General features: G+C 36.9%; 1 long non-coding RNA gene across 1 annotated transcript; it reads left to right on the top strand.

Moving 5' to 3' along the window:
• The first annotated feature begins 2,942 nt into the window (after positions 1–2,942).
• Positions 2,943–4,238, top strand: LOC148097676 (uncharacterized). Its single transcript, XR_015716797.1, has 3 exons — positions 2,943–3,220; positions 3,389–3,452; positions 3,850–4,238. It is a non-coding gene; the product is annotated as an uncharacterized LOC148097676 (long non-coding RNA).
• Positions 4,239–12,838: the final 8,600 nt, after the last annotated feature.

The raw sequence follows: 12,838 nt of genomic DNA, 5'->3' as shown, positions 1-12,838 counted from the left end.
TCATTTTTAACACAGACTGCACAATTTTGCAGGACGAATTTATGGCATTTACTTTTTCAGAGTCAGATTTTTCTTATTTTTGCATGTCAATAAAGAGATCTCACCAATCAGACCTCTAGATCTGGCAAGAAGTAGGCATGTAGCGAAATAGTAAAACACTACTATTTTACACACAGCTAGAAGCTGCTCTGGGTCAATCACGCTGTTTGGAATTATTTCTTTGCCTTCACAGATGTGGTCCCAACTCTGCCAAAAAGAGCTGACATCCTGAAATATGTACCACAGCAGTCATGATGCAGCTTCAAATCCTGGATCAAACCATAATATTATTCCTGCTACTGCACCCTCTTGAGAATTGGATTAACAAGAATCTCAATTTAAGGAGCTTAGAACAAAAAACATCTGGACTAAAGAAGCCCAGACGCTTTTATTTCCAAGCTCCTTAGACTACTATGACCTCGATGACTGAGTACCTTCACAGACAAGAATCTCAATTTCCTCCTGCACTTGTTTAGAAGCATGAGGAACAGCTGATTATGTCAGTAAATCTACATTTTTGGGCTCACAAGTGTCAACAGAGAAATGATGCATTTCCAGCATAGATTAAAGAAGGCAGATGGTTTCTGTCCTACCATGTCCTGAATCATATTGGAGAAGCATTCAGCACCTGTTGGAAGTTCAAAGGTTTATGTAAAGTTATAGTACACTGTAAAATGTAATATTGTGTTTAATTAAAAATATTAAATAGGCTGAACTCAGCTGAATGACCCCTCATCTGGGACTCTCCTCAGCTCTTTCTGGGACAGTGGCATGGCTGCCCCTCTGTTGGTCTTCCTTGGTCTCTTGTGTTCTGGGGGCCTCTGGATGTCTGGAGTTTTGATCTCCTCCATACCTGCTTCATGCCCTGGAGGACGGGGCAGTGGCCCCCCACACCCTCTAGCACAGGGGTGTCAAACTCAAATACACAGTGGGCCAAAATTCAAAACTGGAACAAAGTCGCGGGCTAACGTTAATATTTATTGAAATATATTTATTCCTCCAGATATAAGAATGAATCTTTTCTTATGGACTCAAACACATTTTGCTGAATCACTGAATATGGAACAAGCAAAGCTTAATATTAAACAATATATATATTAGCTGTTTAATACCAGTAGGCCAGCTCTAATAGTAATTTGGTATGGCTTCGCGGGCCAAATGTAATTAGGCTGCGGGCCAAATTTGGCCCGCGGGCCAGAGTTTGTACATGAAGGTTCCTTCATGTAATGATCTGCTAGACTCTAGCAGATCATTACATGAAGGAACCTTTTAAAAAACAAGCGCGTCCATGCTCACAGGTGTACACACGGGTGATCACACACACAAACTACACCCTTTTTGGCTCCTACCTCAAAGCACACTGTGCTGTCGATCTTACGTGCTGCACAATAATGTTTAATATTTAGTATTTACTGTCATATTCCCATATATCATTGTGATGTTGTTTATTCTATTACTCTCGTTTTCTTCTGCTTGTTTTCTTTTTTCTTTCTCAACAGGTGATCCAGGTGATCGATATATGTATTTTTTTTTCTGCTTATTCTGTTGGTTTTTGTTTTTTGCCCTTCTCCCCCGTCCCTCTTCTCAACTGTTTTTCTTTCCCTCTTTCTTTCCCCGAGTCAAGTCTGTCCCGTATTCAGCAAGTGAAAATAAAATAAATAATAAAAGGTGAATCAAATGGACCATTACGGCAAAGCTGGGATGGTCAATTTGGTAAAGAAAATCCGTTGGGCATCTTTCTTCACCTTTAGACAATAATTCTGATGGCAAAAAGGCCAAACGGGACAGGCAAAAAAAAAGAAAAAAAAAAGGCTGAACTCAGTTTTTATCAATTTGTTATCAGAACTCAATTTAAATAAGTTACCAGTACTTTTTATGCAAAAATGCTGATAAACTCAATTTATTTCAGTTGTCTTAACTTAGAGGAACTAAGTAAGATGGAAGTTTTGTTTCTCAGTGCGGAAGGATGAAAGATGTGTTTTGAAAATGCCCTGTCACTACCGTCCTCCTCCCTCTCGGATCAGTCCGCATGTTCACGGTGCCAGCATTTGTTATGGAATATGTTGAGCAAACCTGGAAAAGCGTCAGCTCAGGATATTATTGTTTTCATTGCTGTGAATCTTTAGCTGATACACTGACTTGGTGAGTAAATGTTTACTCTTATTCAAACTGATTTTGTGGCTTCTCTTAGTTTAGCACCAGGTTTATAATCTTGCTAGCTAGTTAGTGTTAGCCTAGCGTTGCTGCTGCCGCTGGGCTCATGTTACTTAAAAATTAACACCACAGCCTTAAAAAACCTTACATAAAACTATGTCTGTGAAATTTTCTGTTGATTGTTTGAAATAAAAAAGTGAAATAAGAGCCCAGACAAAATTCTTCGGGAGGTGCAGCCGTTAGGGGTGGGGTGTGGGGGGTGTTTTCAATCCATAGCCATAACTAACTAACTAACTAATTATATATATATCATGTTTAACCTGAGTAGCAAAAGAGTGCAGGGGGATTGAAAAGAATATGCCAGGAGTTAGCTGTGCTCGCGGACTCTATCGAGCCTTGACCTCCCCCGGTCAGCTATCGCGCTGGTGGATAACAGAGCTCTCCAAAAACGTGGAAGCACTTTTGCAAATATGTGATATTTTGATAAATTAAGTAGATATTTGAGCATTACACAGCTACATTCTCGCCTGAAAATATCTTAAAAGGTTATTTTGTGACCCAGAAAGGGTAGTCTGGGGAAAAGGAGGATCGCATTTGTCGGCTGGTAGTCAGAGCCTAAGTGCAGCAATGGCGGAGGAGCGCGGCTAAAAAACGTAATACTTTTTCTGGGTCACAAAATAAACTTTTAAGATATTTTCAGGCGACAATGTAGATGTGTAAAGTTCAAATATATGCTCAATTTATCAAGACATCACATATTTGCAAAAATGCTCCAACGTTTTCAGAGACGTCCATTTTTTTCATGCTTTGTGGCAGCTTTTGAACACCTGTGGCATCTATTAATGTCAAATCTAGCCTTTTATTTAACAACATAAGCAAACTCTATGTTACAATAATTGCACAGCCATTAAGGATCAAATCAGTTTCTGAAAAATGTTCTGCTTTTTCTCCCTCTGCTTGCTTCTTACTGTCTTTGAGGCTCGGGACCAGCACTCCTGCTGTTGGACAGAAAGACATCAACTCAGTGGTAAGTATTTTGGTTTTCCAATATATTAGCAACTGTCAGTGACATTTATATTAATCAGGCTGAACTTTAATCATACTTTAGATCAGCCTGTTTTACTTATTGTTTTATTTGTTCTTTGGTTTGGGGAAGTTGTTTCTGTACTGATCTTTTCCTGTCTTCTGTTATTAGACTTGAGATATGGCTGCACTATGCTGTTGCTGGTGACTCCAGTTAATTCTACAAGACATGCAGTGTAAGTAAACAAACAACAACAGTTTGGTCTGCCTTTCTTGAAAGATCACATCCCCCAAACTTAGTTTAGAGGGTCTACACTGTATATAGTGAAGTCTGCAAGTTTTCTAACAGCAAAATTTGTTTTGTGCCCAAATCATTTTTCACATCATTAGAATGAAAGTTATTGGCCATGTTTGCATAGCCCTTTTTAAAATGATGCTTTCATGACATTATTGTGTGTTGAGTGGTGGTCACGGCTATCCAGACTGACAGTGGGACATTGAATGTCACCTCTCTGGTGGGGAGGGAGCCTGAGATTGTGTAAATTGGAGTCTGTTTTATACCAAATGCAGAAAAAAATGTTTTAAGAAAGCAATTCAGTTCATGTTCCAAAAAATATGATTGTTTGCTTGCAGGACAACAGGAGAGATGAGTCCTCCGTCACAGATGTGTGACAGAGGTGTGGTCAGTGAAGATGGTCGCCTGCAGGTTCAAGCTCATTGCATCTCCAACCCACATCCACTGCCACTGTACTTAAGGGAAGTTAAAGACTTTCTTCTGCACCTACATTTGGATCACCTCGATCCATGACAGTCATTCAGGCAGTAATGCCTGGACTGGAAAAAGCCATCCTTAAAATAATACAACATTCCAGCTCCTGTGTTGGAATGCAAAACAAATGTGTTGTTTAAATTAGAGACTGCACTTGTGACAGAACAACAAATATTTTATTTTGATTATATAAGTAATGTAAGTACAAAACAAACTTGAGGTAGGCCTAAACTTATTTTCAGAATAATTACTTCTGAGACTTTGTTTCATTGTAAGATTATAACAGTGATGGCAATATAATTGTTTGTTGTTCAGCAGAACAATGTCCAGTATGTTGGCTGTTATACTTTGTTGTGTTTGAAAATAAAAGTTGGGCTCATTTTAACATCATTACAAAAAGTGTTGTTAATTATTTTTAGTCATATTCAGGTTACCACAAATTGTTTTTTCATTTAGTTGAACTTGAAATGTTTGTCAGTAAGTAAACAATTAGTATTGTACAGTCAGAAATATCAAGTTATTCTTAATACTGCAGACTTGCAATGATGGCTGTTGTCCTAACAGTCATCTTAAGTAAGCTTTACTTAGTTTTTTTGAGGCAATGAGTTTCCTTAATTTTTTTGAGTTCTGGGAACTAACAAGGCCGTACAGTGTACTCAAAATGAGTAAGTTACCCTAACTTGGTCATCTTACATAAACTTGATCCAATTTTCTTGAGTTCTGGGAACAAATGAGCTTGTACAGAGTACTCAAAATAAATAAGTTATCCTAATTTAGTCATTTTTAGCTAAGCTTTACTCAATTTTTTTGAGGCAACGAGTTTCCTCAATTTTTTTGAGTTCTGGGAACTAATTTGATTTTACAGTGTATGGAACCTTTTTTGAATTTGAACCATTTATGGAAAGCTTAAATGTATAAATCTGCAATTCCCTTATTAAACAACAGTAGTGGCAATGATGTTTAAATGAAGAATTCTGACCATTTTAGACAGTAATAATAATTTGATTGTATAGCACTTTTTAAAACAAACAGAATCACAAAGTGCTTCAAAATTTTGATCAAATCCAAACAACAAAAGCACATATCCCAGGATCTATACTGGGTCTGTGACCCAGTGTTTTTGTGTGTTTTAGTTATATTCTTTGATTATTGTGATTCATGGGTTTTGGTATGGGGCACTGTTTGTAAAGTGAAACATGCTGAAATTAACGGCAACATTTTTCCACATTTAGCTCAAAACCTTACAAAAACATGTTTGTTTGTTTTTTGAGTCATTTTTTACAACATTTAGTAAAATATTTGCAACTTTTCATATTTAAAACACAATTTTAAATGTTAAATCTAAATGTTAAATATTAAATCTAAATATTATGTTTAATCACCTGAGAATATTCAAACCATGACATATGAAATTAAAAAATTATATATTTAAATGACCACTTTTTCATGTAGTATCAAATATGTGATTTTTTTATTTTTATTTGTATGCTACTTAAGGCAATGATCCTTTTAATTCACCTCCACCATTCTTGTAGCAGAGATAATGAAATCTCCACATGTTGCCAAGATCCACCACATTTCCTGCAACGACCAGATTTTCTGTTTTGCTGGCCCACCGTCCTGTCTCCAACAATGTTCTCACTTCTTTTTCCTCTTCCTTTGTTCATCTCAAGATGAAGGGCTTCATCTGTTGATAGTGTGCTGTTGAGAGCTTTAAGTGGTTTGACTTTATCTTCTTACATTATCAACAATGTAAATTCATGGGGTTTTTTGTCTTTCAGATGTTTTGGAAAGGGGGGAGAAGAGTCAAATTGACGAGTAAACAGGTGTGCTCTGTCTCTATCTGCAGTCTCCACCACACACTGAGACATACTCCAAATACTCACGCATAGCTTTCTTATAGTTATGGTTATAGATTCTCTCTCTTTGTTTCTACACTCCTATTTTAAATATGATTTTCTTAAATTTTATTTTTTTTAAAAATTCTGTTTCAACAAGGGTTTTTCTGCCAAGTGTAGACAGCGGCAGTAGGTATTGCATATTTAGACTTCAGGGAATTCTTTGGGTCACGATAATTTGGCATATTGTTATAAAAAAATATGATGTGTGATGGACTTATATAATAAGTTGGGCTAGCCTAAAGAAAATTGACATTCATGTGGTTTGTATTATCAGATTGACCTTATAGTTCCGCTGACTTTAGTGTCTCAGTTTGCCCATTTTCTAACTATACCGAAGTAAAAAATCAATCACACACAGTCAGGCAACTTAAGTAACATCAGACAACCACACAAACTAAATTTGTGTGTTCAAATGATTCAAAAATAAAGTTGAGAGTCTTGTAAATTGCAACAGTTTACAGATATTGTTATCATCAGTGCTGCTTCCAGCTGTGTGGAGGGTCAGAGATCAGCTACCATGTAGAGAAAGTAGAGCCAAATCAGATATAGTTATTTCTTTTTTCTAAATGGCACATTGCAGTTATTTTGCAGTGAAGAAGTGAAGCCCACAAAGAATAAAAAAAATAATGCATAGCCAAAGTAAAGTAAAAGAAGCATAGCAATAAGGGCACACATTTTTGGATCTGGCTACAGTTGCCGGTAATGAACAGCTGCACAAAGCCAGAAGTTGTCATGCTTTATCCATTACCAGCAGTCTAATGAAACTCCATGGTAGGGTAAGCTATAATTTCTGGGACACTGACTGTGGAGCTAACAACTCTTCCTTACTGTCTAAAACTGTAATTCCTCAAGTGTATAGTTTTATCAGTCTTTCTCAAATCTATTTAAATTCTTCTCCAAATCGGCCAGCTGTACAGTTCTTCTGATTTCTGTCAAACCACCATCACCAACACCACCTCTGCTGTTACTTAGTTCTGGGAGTACTTCCACATGTACTTTAACATTACTCAATAAACATGAAGTTTATTTAAAACAACAATAATAAATTAGCTTTATAGTAAAATCTAAAAAATAGTTTAATTCATAGCATTTACATTATAATGCCACATCTCTTTCAATTTTTACATAAAGTTAATGACAAATTTCTCCTGATAAAACCTGTACTGGCCATGTCTGCACTGAGGAGCTGTGAGGTGTCTTTTGGTGTGCTGGGTCCTTCATTTTATGAAAAAGCATCAGGTCCTCTGGAAAGGTTCCAGATCCATAAAAAATAGAGCTGTGGTACACAGCAGTGATTAGACTAATGAACATGAAACTAAAATATTGTCTTAATGTTTTCTTTTGAAAGTTGCATATTTCACAGCCACCTTTCCCTACATGATACTGCTCATCAGGTGCTTAAATCTAGCTTGGGAAGGGATTTCCTTCAACTTGTAACCAGATTTGAATTGCCTCATAACTGTGACAAAAGCTTTTGTCTCCCTCCTCTGGCAGTGCGATTATTTACATGAACACTGTGACCTGTTCTTGAAAAGATAAAACAATATAAATTGATTTAATTGTTGTTGTTCTCCTTTTTTCGACCAGATGCCTTTGTCTAATTGCTGTTTCTTTTTTAACTTAAAGTTAGTAAGGTTTCTCTGGTAACTCCCAGTTGCCGAGCACAGAAAACAGTACAATGTACTGTATAAATGAGAAGGAACTTACCATATGAGTTACCTACAGGTGATCCTCCTGTATTTCTTAACTACTACAATGCATTGTGGGATCAAGAACCCCAAAAGGAGGGAAAAGTAAGAGCGAGGCCAGCCATTACACTAGATTTTGTACTCTGGAGCTGCAGAAATTGCCTTCACGTTTATGTGGTGAATATTAAAGCTTTTATTAAAATAATGTATTTAAAAAGAATATATGTTTTTATTTAGAAAGAGTGGTTAAATTTGTTTGTTAACTGCTGTCTGCTGTAACCAGAAAAGTCAGGAATATTTTCTTGACTTATTTTAAAAATAATCGTGATTTAGGTTTAATATTACTTAAGCTTTCCATTTTAGTGAATACAAAGGTTATTTTTTGCTATGACACTATAAGTTTTGGCCTCCAGTGGCAGGATAAAGACAAGTATTCATAAGACAGTTAGCTGTCTGCTTCTCTCTGAGTTTTACACAGCTGTGACTGCTAGCTGGCTAATGAGCTAAAGTCAGTGATATAAATAACTGGGAAAAGTGAAAACTTCATGTTTCTACTAATGTATAAGCAGGAAGAAATAATTTTAAGACTCTAATGAGTTCTATAATGGTACTTTTGCTTTACAGCTGCCTCTACTGCAGACTTTGAAGGGTTTCAGACAGAGTTCCACTAATCCCAGTTTTAGCCTCAGACAGCTAATGCTAGCCTCTGATTTGGGTTGCTAAAGTAAAGACTGTTAGCTAGCTGACCAGCATGAACTAATTTCCCAGTTAACTGACTACAGTTGTAAGATTATTGAAAGGTCATTTTCGCCTCAGCCCATTTATCATTATGTCCATGTTGTAGGACATAAGAATATTTGATTAACATTTGTAGACAGACAAATTTTTGCTCTTGTCTTCACTCTAACCTTTGTTGAAAACGTGATTTATGTTATGCTGAGCAAGTCATTTAAAGTACCTGGCTTATTTTTGAGACACTATTGAGCTAATGTGATAAAAATATAAATATAATGTGATTAAAGTATGATATAAGCACAGTGCTGGTGCGTAGGGGTGTTATATGCCTTGTGGGCATATAATGTGATGCTGCTGACATATTAGAAATTGTTATGTCCGTGAAGCTTCTCAGTCATACGGGTCAGAGTAGTCTAAGTTGCTTAGAAAGAAAAGCTTCTGGACTGGAGATGTTTCGGGCAGGCCCAAGACTAAAGGAAAAGAAAGACAACTCCGAAATTCCATACTTTGTACAGCAGATGTATACCTGTTTTCACACCTTGGCTCGTGTGATTAGGCAAAGGCTCAATAGGGGGTCCACAACTCTCTTAGGGACACTCCTAATAGGGCTTAGAAATCTAGGACTCTCCACCAATTTCTCTTAGAACTGAAGAAGCTTCTTGAATGGGAGGTGAAAAGTCTTCAAGAAACTTAAAGATGTCCACACGCTTTTCTTTCCAAGCTCTTTCCTAGCTTAGACTAGAAATTGTTATGTCTGTATGAAGCTTTTTAGCCTAACAGTAAACAGAAATAATCTTTCTTCAACAGTTGGATCCTTAGAGATTATTTTGAAAAGTTGCTCAACAGGTATCACCAAATAAAGCACTCTAAACCCTGCACTGGAAAAATATCCTTCACTTCACCTGTGATCACACACTTTAGTTTTCCAGTGCAAAGGAAGCTGCTAGAGGAATGCCCAAGAAAAGAGAAAACTTTACAGAGTTGATTTGTGGCAAACAAAGTTAGCGTTCATATTTTATCACATTTGAATACTATTTAAATTTATAGTTTTGTATACCTGAATTGAAGGTGCAACTGTAAGTGCCTGTAATCAACAGTTGTGGTGATTTTGGTCTATATAAATGAAATTAATTTGATTTTAATTCAATTATACTTTGTGCAACCAAATCAAATATCTGTAATGCAAAAAAACTGAACAATAGCAAATCTAAACCTCCAGCCGGTGCTGACCATCATTTAGTAACATTACTGAATCTATGACTGTTCTGTCACTAGTAAGTTTGTTATCAGCTTGACAGTTACAAAATGTATAGTTTAATTAAGCTTACTATTATTTTTTTTTAAAGTGCAAGTTCACAGCAATAGTTGTCTCAAAAGTTTTTGTATTGTAATCCTAGTTTATGGTCACAGTGGTTAGACAGTGTTTCTAGCCTCTTTGGGGCTAAATGCAGTAACAGAAAGTTACAGATCATTTAGACCATTGTGCATTTAAGTCGTGCCTGTAGTTTAACTGATGTGTGTCATCTGGCTTTATAGATCAGTATAACCGGGTATAAGCTGCATAGTATTGGAAATGTGTGCAGTGTTTGCACAAGGGAACCAGTTACAGTATGAAAAATATTTATTGTACAAAATAATGAACTTTTTACAAAAGGATGTCACACATTCTATCACAAAAAAACCTTTAACATTTTGCCCTCTCAACTTATTTAATCAGTTCATTTTCATCTAATTGCTATGAACCGTTTTAATTCATTAGTTTTGGTTTATTTCTCAAGTTTTGCAAACTTTCAAAGATGTCCTACATCCTGTCAATTACCGACACCTCTAGACAAATGACTGGTACATTTATCACGACTGGGTGATAAATGTACCAGTTTATGATATGGTTTATAATCCATTATAATGATGGATTATAAACCTCTGTCATCCACAATGTTCATGGTACCACTGCTGGCAGCTGGACAGATGTGTTTGACAGCTGGTACTTTCAGTTAGGTTGGGCTTACGATGAAATGTTTAATCATTTACTCAGAAAACCTTATGTTCTTCTTGTGTGGTACAGATTTTTTGACATGTTTAGACAATCTTAGTCAAGTTTGACCTTTTCTCATTTGTCTGTCCTTTTCTCATTCTTAGGATGGAACAAGTCTTAACACAGCAGAAAATTCATGAGTTTCTGATTTTCATGGTAACAGCTACTGGAAGACGGTCAGATTAGATAAGTATGATTGAAGTCACTTGGATAAGTGATGAAACTTTTTGGGATTTGCACCTTTGAACCAAAATTAGTATCAGATGCCACATTAACTGATGAAATAGTACCTGTTATTTTGAAATTTGACATTTCCTATAATGAGTATTTTATTTTTGCTTCTCTGGATATATTTTGATACTAATTATTATATATTTAAGTAAAATGTTTAATGTGTTTAGATGTAAAAGTGTCTTTTTAAAGATCTGAAAAAACACTGTTGCTCTAGTTTTCAGTTTCACCACATGATGATGAGGCAGTTGTATGACAGACTTTATGTCACCCATTTTTAATTTATGTCTTTCCCATAAAATGACTGGATGTAACTGCGTGAATGACAGTGTCGTTGTTTTCCCCTGTGCAAACACTCATCAGCACATCCATGCCTAAAGCCTAAGGCATTTACAGTGAAACTAAACCTACACACTACATGACTACAATAAATAAGACACAGCTGTCAACTAATAGGCTTAGCTGGATGCTGAGCTCTTCAGTACACATGTGATTTGAGAGGCAGGGGGCTCAAATAAATGTGTATTACAGTGCCACCGAGCAAAATCTCTGAAAAACCTTTGGCAACATGGTGGATCAGTGTTGCCCCACAGCAGGAGGATCTTGAGTTTAAACCCAGGCAGGGCTGTTCTGTGTGGAGTGTGCATGTTCTCTCTATGCTTGCGTGGGTTGTGTCCAGGAGATTGGGTTTCTCCCTCTTTTGGGGAAAAAAATTCCTATAGGCTTTTGTGAGCCCAGGAAACACCCACAAAAGAGACTGATTTCATGAGCTTCACTTCCTGGTTAGATAATGTGACATGTGAAAGGTCATCAGGTCATTGAAAAATGATTCTAAATATATTTTGAAATGTGAAAGGACATCTCTTCCTCATGGACACTTCTGGAAACGTCTCAAACAACACTTTAAAACTCAGTGAAAACAAGACATTTCACTGGAAAGAGGCTAATACAGTAAACCCACACTGCAACTCACCATGATATCTATGTATATGTAGATGCACATGGCTGGAATAAACTTTTTTTTATGCGTTTACCTATATATTATCAAATGACATCTAGTAATAGTAGTCTGTGTACCTGGAGTTAAAGTTGGGATCTGCCTGATAAGACAGATAAGAATAAATGGCAATCAAATTCCATTAATCAATTTTCTTCCAAGGCTGGAGCCTATCCAAAATGCCATAGGGCGAGAGGCGGGGTATACCTGCACAGGTTGCCAGTCTGCTGCAGGGCTAACACCCAGAGAGACAAGCAACCAGTTGCACTCACATTCACACCTGTGGGCTATTTGGAATGACCACTTAACTATCTGGATGTGTTTGGACTGTGGGAGAAAGTCAGAGTTCCTAGAGAGAACCCACACAGACATGGAAAGAGAGGCCAGACGGTATATCAAACTCAGAACCTTCTTCCTGTGAGGCAACAGTCCTACCACACCATTATGCTATGTGAAATCAAAATGATAAAATTCTATAAAAGAAAGAAAGATTTTTGAATCAGTGACTAGTTGTGATAGAAATAGCTACTAAACTTTCATGACTTTGTACCATTCATACCTCCAGTCAACACAAGGATATTCAGTGGGTAAACATTTTGAAATGAGGATGAATTTAAGAGTTTTTAACAGCATCAAAAGACAAGTGTTGACTTTTCATGTTTCAATCAAATTTAGGCGTAAAGGCATTCATTTTTAAATACCATGAAAGGCCAGACTCATCCCAGATTTAGCTGAATAAAGAGGGACATAATAAGAGCTCATATGACTGAATAGCCCTTCCTGTTGTTATTACCAGTACAGTAGACATAGTCGACAATGTGGTCTGTGGGGACTTGTTGCTCAGTTATAGCCAGACTACCCTGTTAGCTCACACAGCAGCGCCACACCCTTTCATCCCTCTGTGAACACACAAGTGGGCCAGTAGAACTGGTATTCGGATTAGCTAAGCACTCTAACATGAAAAAGGATATCACTCAGTGTTTCAGGGAGTGGCCTGGAAATGTGTCCAGCCGCTAGCGGTTTGCCACGGCTTTTGCTCCATTATATGGCATCTGCTGAGTGAGGTCAGGCATGATGAATTTTTAGTTATGAGGAGGTCTCACAGCGCAACCTTCACAGCATGCCGTAATTCTGTCTTCTCTCGGAAGTAACAATAGCACTACTGTTCCTAATAGTTCCCTGGCAGATTAGATAAACAAGACTCCCACACTGTGGAACATAAATACATTTTGTCTGTTTTATTGAACCTCATAAATATTCAGTGAA

Source organism: Neolamprologus brichardi, chromosome 18 (genome assembly GCF_056152115.1).
Source record: "Neolamprologus brichardi isolate AB-2024 chromosome 18, ASM5615211v1, whole genome shotgun sequence".
Classification (NCBI taxonomy): Eukaryota; Metazoa; Chordata; class Actinopteri; order Cichliformes; family Cichlidae; genus Neolamprologus; species Neolamprologus brichardi.
Note: the sequence above shows the minus strand (reverse complement) of the source record. Positions and strands in the feature narration are given on the sequence as shown.